General features: G+C 41.3%; 1 long non-coding RNA gene across 3 annotated transcripts; it reads left to right on the top strand.

Moving 5' to 3' along the window:
* The first annotated feature begins 5,174 nt into the window (after positions 1 to 5,174).
* Positions 5,175 to 11,589, top strand: LOC133625627 (uncharacterized). Of its 3 annotated transcripts, none has more exons than XR_009818926.1 (3): positions 5,175 to 5,526; positions 9,105 to 9,388; positions 9,822 to 11,589. It is a non-coding gene; the product is annotated as an uncharacterized LOC133625627 (long non-coding RNA). The 3 variants fall into 3 exon arrangements; XR_009818925.1 differs by having other exon boundaries at positions 9,102 to 9,358; XR_009818924.1 differs by having other exon boundaries at positions 5,176 to 5,526; positions 9,105 to 9,358.
* The last annotated feature ends 2,771 nt before the right edge of the window (positions 11,590 to 14,360 follow it).

Raw genomic sequence — 14,360 nt, 5'->3', positions numbered from 1 at the left:
GGTTACTTGGTATTCGTAACTCAGAGGCCCCAACTGGCATTGGGGGGAGGTTACTTGGTTTTCGTAACTCAGAGGCCCCAGCTGGCATTGGGGGGGGGTGACTTGGTATTCGTAACTCAGAGGCCCCAACTGGCATTGGGGGGGGGGTTACTTGGTTTTCGTAACTCAGAGGCCCCAGTCGGCATTGGGGGGGGGTTACTTGGTTTTCGTAACTCAGAGGCCCCAACTGGCATTGGGGGGGGGTTACTTGGTATTTGTAACTCAGAGGCCCCAGTCGAGATTCATATGGTTACAGGGCGAATTCGCGTGACATCTTGGTTTTAGTTTGCAGCTGCGGAAGGGATAACAACTGGTATAATAATAATAATAATAATAGTATTGTGGCGTTGGAAGTACCCGGGCTTATTTGTATTTAAGATAAACGGATATTGTAAAGTTGTGATGTGTGTGTGTGTATTTGAGTGTTAAATGAATGAGACGCAGTCTGACTGCGAAGCGAGTGTGGAGTCCTTATCCGCGGTTCCGTATCTCCGCGAGGAGACCGGCCGGAGACGGACGAAGCGTGTCAAGTAATTGTAGTGTTTGTTAACTTGTCTACATATGTTTTATGTGAACTAAGGGAGCCAAGAAATATTTTAATAGTACTGTTTTGAAAACACAAGTACAGGCCCAAATTACAGAAGAGACATTAGTGGGACAGACAGTTGATCAGCGTATACCTTTGACAGACCCAGGGTGGGATCCAAATGATCATGACAATTATCAGCAGTTGCAACAATATCAATAGTGGATAAAATATGGGTTGGAAAATTGGTCAATGTTATATGCCATAAGACAAGGCCCTTCTGAAACCCCTTCAGAATTTCTAGATAGAATAAGACTTGCTATGAATCCGCTGGTTACACTAAAGCTGGGGAAAAATGAAAAACAAGTAGAATTTCTAATAGATACAGGGGTGACATTTTCGGTCTTAAATGTTTTGGCCTTAAACTGTTACCGCAAAGTAATGATTATGTTATGGTGATGGGAGCCACTGGTCAATGTGAAAAGTCATACTTTTGAGTCCTTAAAGTACAAATTGGGGAAAGCAATTAAAATTCACAGGTTTTTGTATATGCCCAATGCCCCAAAAGCTCTTTTGGGAAGAGATTTACTGGAGCAGTTGCAAGCCACGATTAAATTTGAAAACGGTCACATTAGCTTGGAGGTGAATGGTCAAAATTATATACAAATTATGAGCCTGTTACTAACTAATATCGATACGGAAGGAAACATTAACGAAGACATCATGAACCAAGTACATCCAGGAGTATGGGCCACAGATGTACCCAGAAGGGCAAAGAATGCCCTACCAGTGGAGGTAAAACTTAAAGGACAACAGCCGGTAAGGACTAAACAGTATCCCTTGAGGAGGGAGGACAGGGAGGGGATTAAACCAATAACAGAAAATTCTTACAGTTGGGACTTTTAAGAGAGTGTGAGTCCAGCTTTAACACTCCCATATTACCAGTCTGAAAGCTGCATGGGTCTTATCAGATAGTCCAAGGTTTGCGGACAGTCAATAGAATAACTGAGGACCTCTACCCCGAGGTAGCAAACTTTTACACCCTGTTAACTATGCTAACACCTGACTTAACTTGGTTTACTGTTTTAGATTTAAAGGATGCCTTCTTTTGCCTCCCTCTCCATGAAGCCAGTGAGAAAGTATTTGCATTTGAATGGGAAAGTCCTAAAGGTGTACGTAAAACTCAGCTTAAACTCAGCTTACTTGGACGGTGCTGCCTCAAGGATTCAAAAATAGCCCCACCATATTTGGCAATCAGATAGCCAAAGATCTCGAACCATGGGAAGCCCCATCTGAAGAAGGAAAACTCCTGCAGTATGTGAACAAAAATAAAGGATGCCTGTCTCACCTGGATGCCCTTTATGTGATGATGAATCTACAATGGAATGAAGAAGCTGCATGGACCTTTGATCAGATAAAGAAGGCTCTGATGTCTGCCCCAGCCTTAGGACTTCCAGATGTGAGTAAACCATTTTTTTCTTCTCACACGAAAGCCCAGGATTTGGGCCCATATCGTTGGGCAGTTGATTATTTTTCCAAACAGCTGGATGCAACAGCAAAAGGCTGGCCTGAATGTTTGGGGCAGTTGCAGCCATTGTAATAAACATTCAAGAAGCCCAGAAATTTACTCTGGGCCGGAAGACGACAGTGTTGGTGTCTCACACAGTATCGTCAGTTTCAGAAGAGAAAAGGGGGACACTTGCTCTCTCTCTCTCCCTAAAAGATTCCTAAAATATCAAGCCATAATAGTGGAACAGGATGATGTGGAAATTGTGGTCACTAACATTATCAGTCCAGCTTCATTTCTTAGCAGAAACTCAGGAGAATCAGTGCAGCATGATTGCTTAGAGACCACCGAAGCAGTATATTCAAGTCACCTGGACCTGAAGGAGACCCCTCTGGACAATATGGAAAGCTGGTTTACAGATGGACTTGATGCCATACAACTCGCTGAGAAAGTGGCTATTATGCATGAGGGCGCACCAAAAAGTAAGCTCGGAGTTGGAAAGAGGAAATGAGCTGGCGGACAGAGAGGCAAAACAGGCTGCAAAAGGAGAGGTAAGGTTTGAGGGAGCCTTGATTCCAGATGGACAAATCTCCCTGGAAGGTAAGCCTAATTATACTAAAAAGGATAAGAAATTGATCACAGATCTAGAGGGCACATATAATGAGGAAGGATTGTGGGCTGTTACCCCACAAGGAAAATTAGTCATTCCCATTTACTTACTTACTATGGTCTTTAGTGAGCGAAGAACAAAAAGGAACACTGGGGGGGCAGAGGCTCTGCACAGGCATCTAATCGGGCAAATTATAGCCAGGAATTTATATAGTACTGTAAAACAAGTAACTTGCCAATGCGATCTTTGCCTCCAAACTAATCCAAAGAACGTTCCTAAACCAGAGATGGGTCAAATTGGCAGAGAGAAGGGACCTGTTAGTGCTGACACCTTTTCAGGTTGGCCAAAGGCATTTCCCACAAGAACAGCAAAAGCCTGAGAAGTGACAAGAGTTATGAAGTAAATTAACTTCATGGTTACCTAACTTTGCTGGGTTGAAAGAACTTTTGTGGTAATAAGTCTGATAATTGTTATCATTGTGCTATTTGTCATCTGTATCAGATGTTTCTTTTGTTGTCAGCACCGGAGATGCATGCTCTTAAGTGGAAAGAACACCAGCTAAGACAAGCCTGATTCAAATAAGTACTTTAGTAAAATCCTTAATAAGGAATCACTGTATCAATAGTAAAAGAATTTACTAATTTTATGGAAAAAGGGGGGATTGATGTAGAGCTTTATACTAACATGTGCTAATAAGCCTTATACTAACTTATCGCAATAGTATAAAGCTTATTTTTCAGACAGGACAAAATTCACACAAGCTGTAAAAGGTCACGCTTATCTCCTCACACAATACCTCCAGGGTCCTCCAACTTCCTTGAGGGCGGAAACCGGTTCTGCGAGGGGCCAAGCGATATCTGAAGATCAGGGGTGAGAAAGCCTCAGGACTTATCAGCCTTTATCTCCCAAGGCCCCAAAGACCATCACCGGCCATCACCGGGAGACATCACACAAATGAAAGGAAGAAAAGACCTAATTTACATGTGAAAATCGGGACAGGTTGTGTCTTTGTCTAGGCGGATAATCTCATCATATGATTTTGTAACTTTGTAACAAATACAAGTCAAGCAAGTTGCCGAGTCGGGTGCGCACGTTTGTGGTGGAGCGATCCCCCGTGTGCCCGGCGCTGAATAAACATACCTTCTTTATAACTCTTTGAGTTATAGAGTTTGATTCCGCAAGTCAGTATATTAAAACATATGCTATATCTTTAATATCTTTAATCAATAATGATTAATCAATTTGGTTATTTCTGTAATTTTTAAGTCCTTTGCACAAAATATCCCTGAAAATATATATGAGCATGAACCCAAAGCACTAATCGAATTTTAGATCACATTTATAAATAATCATCTAGATTGTTTAGCAAGGACTTTTAGTAAGCACAAACTGGCACAGATATTGCAAAAAGCATTCCTGGTCATCACTGAAAACATGTTCCTATCCTCATTCCTCCAGTGACATATACAAGCACAAAGGATTAGGTGTTTTTATACAGTGAACTGTGTCAGAGATCTGAGCAGATAAAAATGGAAGGGAGGAAGAAAGATAAAGGAATCATTTTCTGTCAGATCAGATCCTGCATCCAATTCGCTAATTTGACACATGAAAAATCTTCTGACATAGCTTAGCCTTGAGAGCAGGGAGCACACAGCTAAGAAGTGAGCAGAGCTTCTTCAGGTGGAAGTGGTGACCTGTAACTGCTGAAATGGCTGCTGAGAAATTCCCATCTGACAAGCACCATATTCAGATTGTGGTTGTAAAATAATTGACAGATTGAATTTTTATTAGCAGCATCTAATTGCGGCAGTATTATCTAAGCAAGTAAAACAGATAAACATCATGTAAAGGTCAGAAAGGATAAGGTACAATAAACTTATATCTATCTTACTGTTAGATACTTTTTTCTGCTATATTACATGTATCTCTCTTGCACTTTAGCCTGAATTGCACTGTTTTCCTCTATTCAATGACACTTTAGGATTTAAGATCTTCTTTTAACCTCACCTGTGTGCCGGTTACCCAGTCTGGTCAACTAAGGAAACCAGGCATCCTGTTGATGATGACATCTATCTCTTACACATAAGTTCATAATCCAATATTGTGAGTGTAAGAAACTATGAATTAGGGTATTGTTTATTAAAATTTATGTTAAGCTCAATGTAAAGGTTAAGTGACAAAAGAAAGGAAAGTGCTTATGCGAACAGCTGCAGGACATCACTCATGTGAGATAAGATAACTGCAATTGCCTTCACATACCAGACACCATTTGTGTAAACAGGAGAGATACTGCTCAAGGATGACTACAAGATGTTCTAAGGGACTGGCGAAGATAAGAAAAACAACTCTATCTAAGTGAGGGATCAATTATAAAACAAAGAAGGAAAACTTCTTACTCAGCAAGCACGGAAAGACAGAAAAAAAGACCCCTCACAGTAACTGAAGCATGCGCAGAGCAGTTCTCCTACTTTACGGCCACGGATGTAAAATGTATAAAAAGGGACTGTTTAAACTAATCAGTACGGCAGTTGGCGGAGCGCAGACTCCCCTGCCATCCAGCGCTGTCTTTGCTCTTATTCTACTTGCTACAATTAATAAAATTATAATTGGCTTATGATCCATTGTGGTCTCAATTTATGACAATCTTGGTGCCGTGACTCGGATAAGGAACGGTGAGCTTCAGTCCTCCGGGGAGGCGCCCCGCGGCAATCCGCGGCCCCGTGACTGACAGCCTACCTCAACCTTACCGACGAACCTAAATTCTAGAATAATGAGCAAAGGGGAAACCGGTAAAATCCCATAAAAATTCTGTGCACGGGAGTCCGGACGAAGACGCAGGGACGCGTAAGTATATTGCGAAAATTGGTTCGCGGGTTATCCGTTCGGGCGGGATTGGGTATCCTGGATTATAACGAATGAGAGGTTCGATACACTGAACCAAGCGAGTGTGGACCCTTAAGTACTGCGTTTCTCATCTCCCGCGAGGGACTGGGCCAGGAACAAGGGGAGTGAGTGAGTGTGTGTTTGTGGATAATCCAGAAGATGGGGGCGAAGGGCAGCAAGCCTTCAACTCCCATGGGAAGGGTACCTGCTGTACCTAAGGATACCCCTCTGGCATATATCTTAGACGGTTGGAGATATTTCCCTGGAATACTAGGGAAAGATAAGCAAAAAATTATAGAAGACTGTACTAAGATATGGGGAGGGAAGAAGATTTCAAAAAAATGATAGAATCTGAAAATGTCTTTTGGCTAGTCTGCGGGCCAGAAGAAGATTGGATAAGACAACAATTAAATCTCTGGGTTAATAATAAAAAAACCTCTTAACCCGGAAGAAAGTCAGTATGCGGAAGTGTGGCTAAACAGACCGGGGGCTAGACTTTACCCGTTGAATAAAATAAAAACCAAACAAAAGAAAAAGAAAGATGAGAGCCCTGCTGAGTGGCTGGAACGACTGAGGAAAGCCCTTCAGCTGTATTCTGGGGTAAATCCAGACGACCCTGTAGGGCAAGCACTCCTCAAAACTCAGTTTGTAGCAAAATCATGGGGGGATATCAGAAAGAAGATTGAAAAGTTAGAAGACTGGCAAGTGAGAGGGTTGGATGAATTATTGAGGGAAGCCCGGAAAGTCTATGTAAGGCGAGAGGAGGAGAGCAGCAAGCGGCAAGTGAAAATGATGGTAGCAGCGGTCAGAGAGGATCGTAAAAGACAAACTGCTGCTGGAACGAAACAAGGGAATGTATTAGTAAAGAAGGAACAGAGATGTTGTTTTTACTGGGGGGAAAAAAGGGACATATAATGAAGAATTGTAGAGAAAGGATCACGGATGAGGAAATATTGAAAATGGAATAGGGGAGTCAGGGGCTCTATATTTTGGGGGACCGGAGTCATCATGAGCCCTTGATAAAAATAAAATTAGGTCCCCATAAACAAGAGTTCACCTTTTTAGTAGACACTGGGGCTGAAAAATCGACTATTAAACAAATACCTGAGGGATGTAAAATTTCCCCCGAAAAAGTACAAGTGATTGGGGCAAAAGGAGAACCATTTAAAGTAAATAAAATAAAAAATGTATTATTTGAAACTGAAAATAAATTCGGAATGGGTGAACTCTTGCTCGTCCCTGAAGCAGAATTTAATCTGCTAGGACGAGATTTAATTGTTGAATTGCAATCAGAAATTAAAGTAAAGAATCAAGAGCTAACAGTGTCTGCTTATCCTTTGACCGTGGAGGATAAAAAACAAATCAGCCCTGATGTCTGGTACTCTCCGGACACAATTAGTAGACTGGAAATCCCACCGATTAAAGTCCAAATTTCTGAACCCCACATACCTGTGAGGGTAAAGCAATATCCCATATCCCTAGAAGGACGGAGAGGATTAAAACCAGAAATTGATCGGTTATTAGCACAAGGAATCTTAGAGCCTTGTATGTCACCCTTTAACACCCCCATTCTGCCTGTAAAAAAACAAATGGGAAATATCGGCTCGTACATGATTTAAGAGGAAAAAGAGAAATATTTGGGACATTATCTGTTTAACAGAAAAAAAATATTGGATCCAGAGCGCATGAAAGGAATTCTGGAATTACCCATGCCTGTCACTAAGAGGCAAATTCGGCAGGCATTAGGACTATTTGGATATTGTAGGCAATGGATAGAGAATTATAGCTTTAAAGTTAAATTCTTATATGAACAGCTGTCCAAAGACAAAACGCCCAAGTGGACCCCTCAGGATCAAGAGCAGTTTGCCAGCCTAAAAAGAGAGCTAAGTCAAGCACTGGTTTTAAGCTTACCAGACTTAAAGCGGCCGTTCCATTTATTTGTTAACGTACATGAAGGAACGGCATTCGGAGTATTAACTCAGGAACGGGCCGGACAAAAGAAATCGGTGGCATACTTATCAAAGCTGTTAGACCCTGTGAGCAGGGGTTGGCCGAGCTGCTTACAAATCATTGTTGCTGCTGCCTTATTACTTGAAGAAACAAATCGTATTATCTTTAATGGAGAAGTTGTCTTATATGCTCCACATAACATCAGAGGAGTGTTGCAACAAAAAGCAGAGAAATGGCTTACAGATAGCCGATTATTAAAGTATGAGGGAATACTTATAGAATCCCCTAAACTATCTTTAAAAACTATTGGGGCAGTTAATCCCGCTGAATTTTTGTACCCAGGAGAAGATAATGAACTGTTACACAATTGTTTTCAAACAATTGAACAGCAGACACGTATTAGGCCAGACTTAGAAGAAGAAGAACTATAATATGGAGAAGTATTATTTATAGATGGGTCATCACGAATAGTGGAAGGTAAACGACTGTCCGGATATGCCATCGTTAAGTTGGAAAAAGGAGAGTTTAAGATAATAGAATCAGGCCCCCTGAGTGCCAGCTGGTCGGCTCAAGCCTGTGAGCTGTATGCATTGTGGAAAGCGTTAGTGTCACTGGAGGGTGAACCCTGGCAGCACTCCACCGGCCCTCCACTAGTCCCCCCAAGCCTCGGCTGTGGTGGGGTGCTGGGAGAGCATGGAGGAGGTCAGGCCCTGCTTGTGCCCCCACCCTGCTCCTCTTCCCCCTGGAAGAAGTGTTTTTGGAGGGGGCAGCTGGATCATAGCTGTTGGCAGCAGTGGCGGTATCTGGAGCTGTACGGCCAGGTCACAGTGCAGAGCCCCTGGGTGCTGCCCTGAGGATTGTTTTGGCTGCCGTGGGGATGCCCAGGGGCAGCCCTGCCTGCCTCCCCTGGCTGCCAGCCTGGGGCTGTGCAAGGCTTCCCCTGAGCTGGTCCTGCTCGCCCTGGCACGAGGATAGGACTTGCTGTTGCTGCTGCCCACTCTCCCCCCCACCCCCAAGCAATGCCGTCCCGGCCGCACTGCAGCGGGGAAGACAGAGCACTGGGAAATGTAAAAAGGAGGAAAAAGATGGAACTATATATACAGACTCACGCTATGCGTTCGGAGTAGTACACACTTTTGGAAAAATATGGGAGGAAAGAGGATTTGTTAACTCGCAGGGAAAAGAATTGATACACCCGGAATTGATTCGGCGAGTTCTGGGGGCATTAAAAATGCCGAATAAAATAGCAGTTGTACATATAAAGGGACACCAGCGAGGTACAAGTTATCAAGTCAGGGGAAATAATGCCGCCGATACAGAAGCAAAATGGCAGGCAATTATAATACGATTTTGACTATGCACACAGCAGCCTGCGAGACCTGTCAAAAGGTTAAGCGAAATAACATGAGACAAAAACCCCTTGGGGGGCGTTCCCCAGCATACAGACCCTTCTCACACATACAAGTGGATTTTACTGAACTACCTAGGGTTGGACGTTACAAATATTTATTAGTAATGGTGGATCATTTAACACATTAATGTTTTAATTCGAGATTGTGTGATTAATGACTATGTTTCGCAATTAGCAGAACACCGTAACAAGCTTTGGGAGCAGGGACTGATTGTGCAACGACCCCCGTTGGACTTAAAAATTCATAATGTCAAACCTGGATATTGATTAAAGTGTGGAAGGAAGAAACTCTAAGACCCAGCTGGGAGGGACCTTATCTTGTTTTGCTTACAACAGAAACGGCTGTCTGGACTGCTGAGCGTGGATGGACTCATGGCAATTGCATTAAAGGCCCAATAACGAGACCCCACTGGAAAGTAATCAGTACTCCAGGTGACACCAAGATAACCCTGAAAAGATAACGTAATGATAGAGACTTTATTTGATTATTTTGCTGCGTTACCTTTTGGTATAAAGTGTATTGTCATTTATATTTGCAATAATTATTTCTTTGTTTATCTATTATATAGAAGCGTACAAAGTGTGTTGAAGGGAATTGCTAAACTCATACAACCACATCATATTGAATATAGAAAATATACTGATGTAAATAATATATATATACACTCTAGATATAAGAATTAGGTGTAATGATTTAAATTGCAATTGGTATCCATTTGCTTGTTTTAGGTGCAAGGTATGCCAGGATAAATGGTGAATGTGGATACCCTCCAATAGGAGTTTGCACACAGTGTTGGAAAACCATCCCAACGAGCCAGTCCCCTTTGTAGCTGAAATCTTGGCTATAAAGAGCAGAAAGAAAGTGCTAACTGTGTCTTGCTTTGTCCCATTAAAGCCTGTGTAAATAGGTAAAAGGCCCTGAAACAGCTGTCTCCTGAAGAATTCCCTTGCTGCCGAGAAGATGGTACACCCCTGTGGCCCGAAGCAACCGAGTCGACGGGCGAGGCAGAGGAGGAACAAACTGTGGAGAAAAGAACCAAAACAATGGGACGCAAAAGCAACCATGGTCGAACTTCCCTAGGACTGGTAAAATTATACTTAAATTGGTAAAATTGACAAATACCGTTTTTCCTGGTATACTGGTGGTTTTGCTATTGATACTAACTCAAGCAAATGGGAACCCCCATGAGTCAATGCTCTGGAAATTATATAACTTACAGGAAAGTAAGCTTATACAAAATCGAAGCAGTTCGGAAGGAAATTGGAATTTTACTGTATCTTTATTTTCGCTAATACCTTTTGAAGCAATGGGATGTCATCCGACAAACTGTTTAAATTTGGGTTACACCCAAGCGCAATGCAAGGCATGGTACATATGTCCAGCCTCAAACCCTGGAAAAAGTTATTGTAATTACCCGGGACATTATTATTGTGGTTATTGGGGTTGTGAGACAATAGCTTCAGATTGGAAAACAACAGGAGATAGATATATAGACATCACTTGGGGACCTCCTGGATGTAAGAAACCACAACACAGATATGACAAATGGGCTATCCCGACACCAGGAACTAAATGGGTTTGTTCAGACATCGGAATAACACCATGTCTGAACTTCGGAAAAAGTTAGATCAACGTAAAAAGGATCGTGAGGTGGGCAGATCATGGTATGAAAATTGGTTTTAACGTTTCACCCTGGCTAACCACTTTTTTGTCTGCTTTAGCAGGACCGCTTATTATGTTGATTCTGGGGCTTATATTTGGACCATGCATATTACGCTATATTTTACATTTTATTAAGGAGCGGTTTGACATAGCTAAACTACTCATTCTAACTACGGAGAGCTGAGACAGATTATAAAAGTATACCTACTAATGAAGATGAAGATGACGAAGACTGTTGTGAATGCGATATGCCACGTGAAAACTATGATTGTAATTGTAAGGTATTATCTTGTGAGTGTTATGATACATGTCGGGATTGTGGAAAAAGTTTGCCTGCAGTGTCGAAAATGAAAATAGCGTCTAATAATAATAGGATAAAAGAAAAAGGGGGGATTGTAAGAAACTATGAATTAGGGTATTGTTTATTAAAATCTATGTTAAGCTCAATGTAAAGGTTAAGTGACAAAAGAAAGGAAAGTGCTTATGCGAACAGCTGCAGGACATCACTCATGTGAGATAAGATAACTGCAATTGCCTTCACATACCAGACACCATTTGTGTAAACAGGAGAGATACTGCTCAAGGATGACTACAAGATGTTCTAAGGGACTGGCGAAGATAAGAAAAACAACTCTATCTAAGTGAGGGATCAATTATAAAACAAAGAAGGAAAACTTCTTACTCAGCAAGCACCGAAAGACAGAAAAAAAGACCCCTCACAGTAACTGAAGCATGCGCAGAGCAGTTCTCCTGCTTTACGGCCACGGATGTAAAATGTATAAAAAGGGACTGTTTAAACTAATCAGTACGGCAGTTGGCGGAGCGCAGACTCCCCTGCCGTCCAGCGCTGTCTTTGCTCTTATTCTACTTGCTACAATTAATAAAATTATAATTGGCTTATGATCCATTGTGGTCTCAATTTATGACAGTGAGTAATGAACTATAGTGAAATTTCTTTAACAGACTGTGTCAAATAAAAACTAATGTTTGTTTTCTAGTAGCTGCTACTGGTTTATTGAATAGGCAACTGTCTTAAGGTAATTTCTTGACTTGGTTTATTTCTTTGAGTTACAGAAGCTAGAAGAACATAACGAGGCCAACTTTCACTCCCTGTGTAGCTGCCAAATACAAGTTACTTTGTCTATCTAGGGAAAAATAGTATGTCTTTCTTGTCTTTCCCTTTTCCTTTCTGCTTTCATGATAATATTTTCTGTAGGAGATTCTTCTTCATAGCAGTGTCAGCTCCAACAGCAAAATACAATTCCTACAGCCCAATGCACAATCTAGAAAATTGTTTAACCTTCATTTTATCTTTCTGCTACATTAGTCTGGGCTAAAGCTTCCTTTATGAAGGGAAATATTTTCTCTTCAGACAGCAATTTCATATTGTCAGTTACCTTTAGTGATTAAAACTTTATATGAAAGAAATTAAACCAAGTGTGTTTTGATTTCCATGTGTCAGTAACTGACCACAATAAAATATTAAAGACATTTGCTCAAATTTTATGTAGATACACGAAGCAGAAAGATACTGTTGAAATTCACCATAGCTGGACCTTGGCCTTTATACATGGGAACAGAACTGGTAACTAGCTACCTAGTTCCATGCTAAAACTGATTTGGGATCTTTGCTTCTCTGTGTGCTGGAAAACAAGGTATAATGTGGAACTTCACAGGCCAGAAAATGGCATATGAACAATTGGTACACATCAGAGATCTCCAAATGTCATAAAATTTATTCTTGGAAAAGTGTGTGAAATATGCAATGGAGCGTGTCAGCTCTCCTCTGTAAGTCTTCTGCCCTCTGCCATTCATATGCATAGAACAACTTCATTTTTGTCACCTCTGTGGTCCCAGGTTAGAATGTGCATCTGATCTTACAGAGAAAAGGAGTGTGAGGCATTATTTTAGGCCTCCTATACTGAGATGTGGGACAGTTCAGGCTAAGCTTGTTATAGTTCATTCTGTTATACGAAGAATGCTACCATTTGCAATTTCTGGAGCTGAAGTGCTTCCTTAAGGCTGGTTTTACTACTGGTAGACTATCTGAGGCTCTTCAGGAGATTTTAAACAGGGGTTACAAATAAAAGCTTAGTTTCAGTTTCCTGCTCTTAAGAAGTCACACTATTCCACTTTTTATACAAAGATGTATTTAAAGAGTATGTTTTAACACAAATGAAACTAATTTTAAAATACTTCAAAACAGAAAACTATGTTTCTATACTGTTGGATACTTCTTTAAACTTCTTTCGAGCTGTCCTGATTTGATCTGAAGTAGTTAACTTTCTTCCTTCTAGCTGTGTTTTGGAATTAGTGTGAGAACAAAGTTGATGACACACAGATGTTTTAGTTGTTGCTAAGTAGCACTTATAGTAAGTTAAGGATTTTTCAGTTTCTCATGTTCTGCAAATGAGCAGGTACACAAGAAGCTGAGAAGGAGCATGGCCAGGGTAGCTGGCTCGAACGAGCCAAAGGTATATTCCATATCATAACAGATCATGACCAGTGTATTGGCTGGGAGGAGTTGGCCAGAAGGAGCAAATTGCTGCTCAGATTATCGGTCAGTGGGTGGTGGGCAAGTGTATTGTGCATCACTTGTCTTTTCTTGTGATTTATTTATCTCTTTTTCTTAATTTATTTGTTTTTGTTACTACTATTATTATCTATTTTATTGTTGTTATAGTTTAGTTTAGTTATTACACCGTTCTTAACCCATTAGCTGTTTTTTTTTTTTTCCTGGTTCTCCTCCCCATCCCACTAGAGTGGGAGGAGTAGGGGAGCAGCTGCATGGTACTTAAGTTGCTGGCTGAAGTTAAACTACAACACAGGCTAAAGCTAAAAATCAAAATATCTTCTAATTGAAGCAAGCACAAGACTTCCTCATACAAAACAATGACTATGCACACATTAAGAGAACACACTTGAAGCTGCAACATAGTCCTTTAAGAACAGTGTGCTTCTCTTTGTACAGCTGGTTCTCTGAAGTCTATAATACATAAGACTGAGCTTGCGTAGCACATAGCTCTGCAAGTAAAGATTGGGGGTTTTTTTTTGTCCTTTGCTTCTCTCCATTAACATGTATGAAAGGACATCTGCATCTTGTCTCCTCCTGGAGATTAACTATCCACTGCTCTTAGAGACAGTCGTAACAGCTGCAACATAGATTTTACTGGTTTGAAGCTAAACAGATAGAGAAAAAAAGTGCTGGGTAGGATGTGCTGAGCAGGACTAATTTCCAATGTAGAATAGAGAAAATTTAGTGCTTGCAATTAAAGAAAACCCAGCCAAAACAAACAGAAATATCTAGGGCTTGCAAGCAAAATTTACAATCTGTTACAGGAATGATCTTTCATATTGTGGAAAATTAAATCCCCGATTATTGTTGAGAAATTATCTTGGAAAAAAAAAATGATAACTTCATGACACTGTGTGTGATTCATGCATTTTTTTAGTTCTTCCATGTTGCAGGCATCCTGAAGTTCTCGAGTTGTAACGGGAGAGGTGGAAGGTACAGAAGAGGCGGGCACAGGGTGGAGTGAAAGGAGGTGCTTGTGTTAGCAGACAAAAGCACATGGTGTAAACAATTAGTTGGAATAAAGCATCATCCATACTGAGTATGCAGTGATCTTGTCCCACAGGCTGAGTGATCCGTGGGGTTGGCCTGGTGATGTTGTCAGTAGTGGCAACATATGACGACCCTGACGTGACTGGCAGAACGCAGGACATCTGCAACCATGGCACAGTTGGAACGGGTGATTAAGGTACTCAAGG

This window comes from Colius striatus, chromosome 6 (assembly GCF_028858725.1).
Source record: "Colius striatus isolate bColStr4 chromosome 6, bColStr4.1.hap1, whole genome shotgun sequence".
In the NCBI taxonomy this organism is placed as follows: Eukaryota; Metazoa; Chordata; class Aves; order Coliiformes; family Coliidae; genus Colius; species Colius striatus.
Note: the sequence above shows the minus strand (reverse complement) of the source record. Positions and strands in the feature narration are given on the sequence as shown.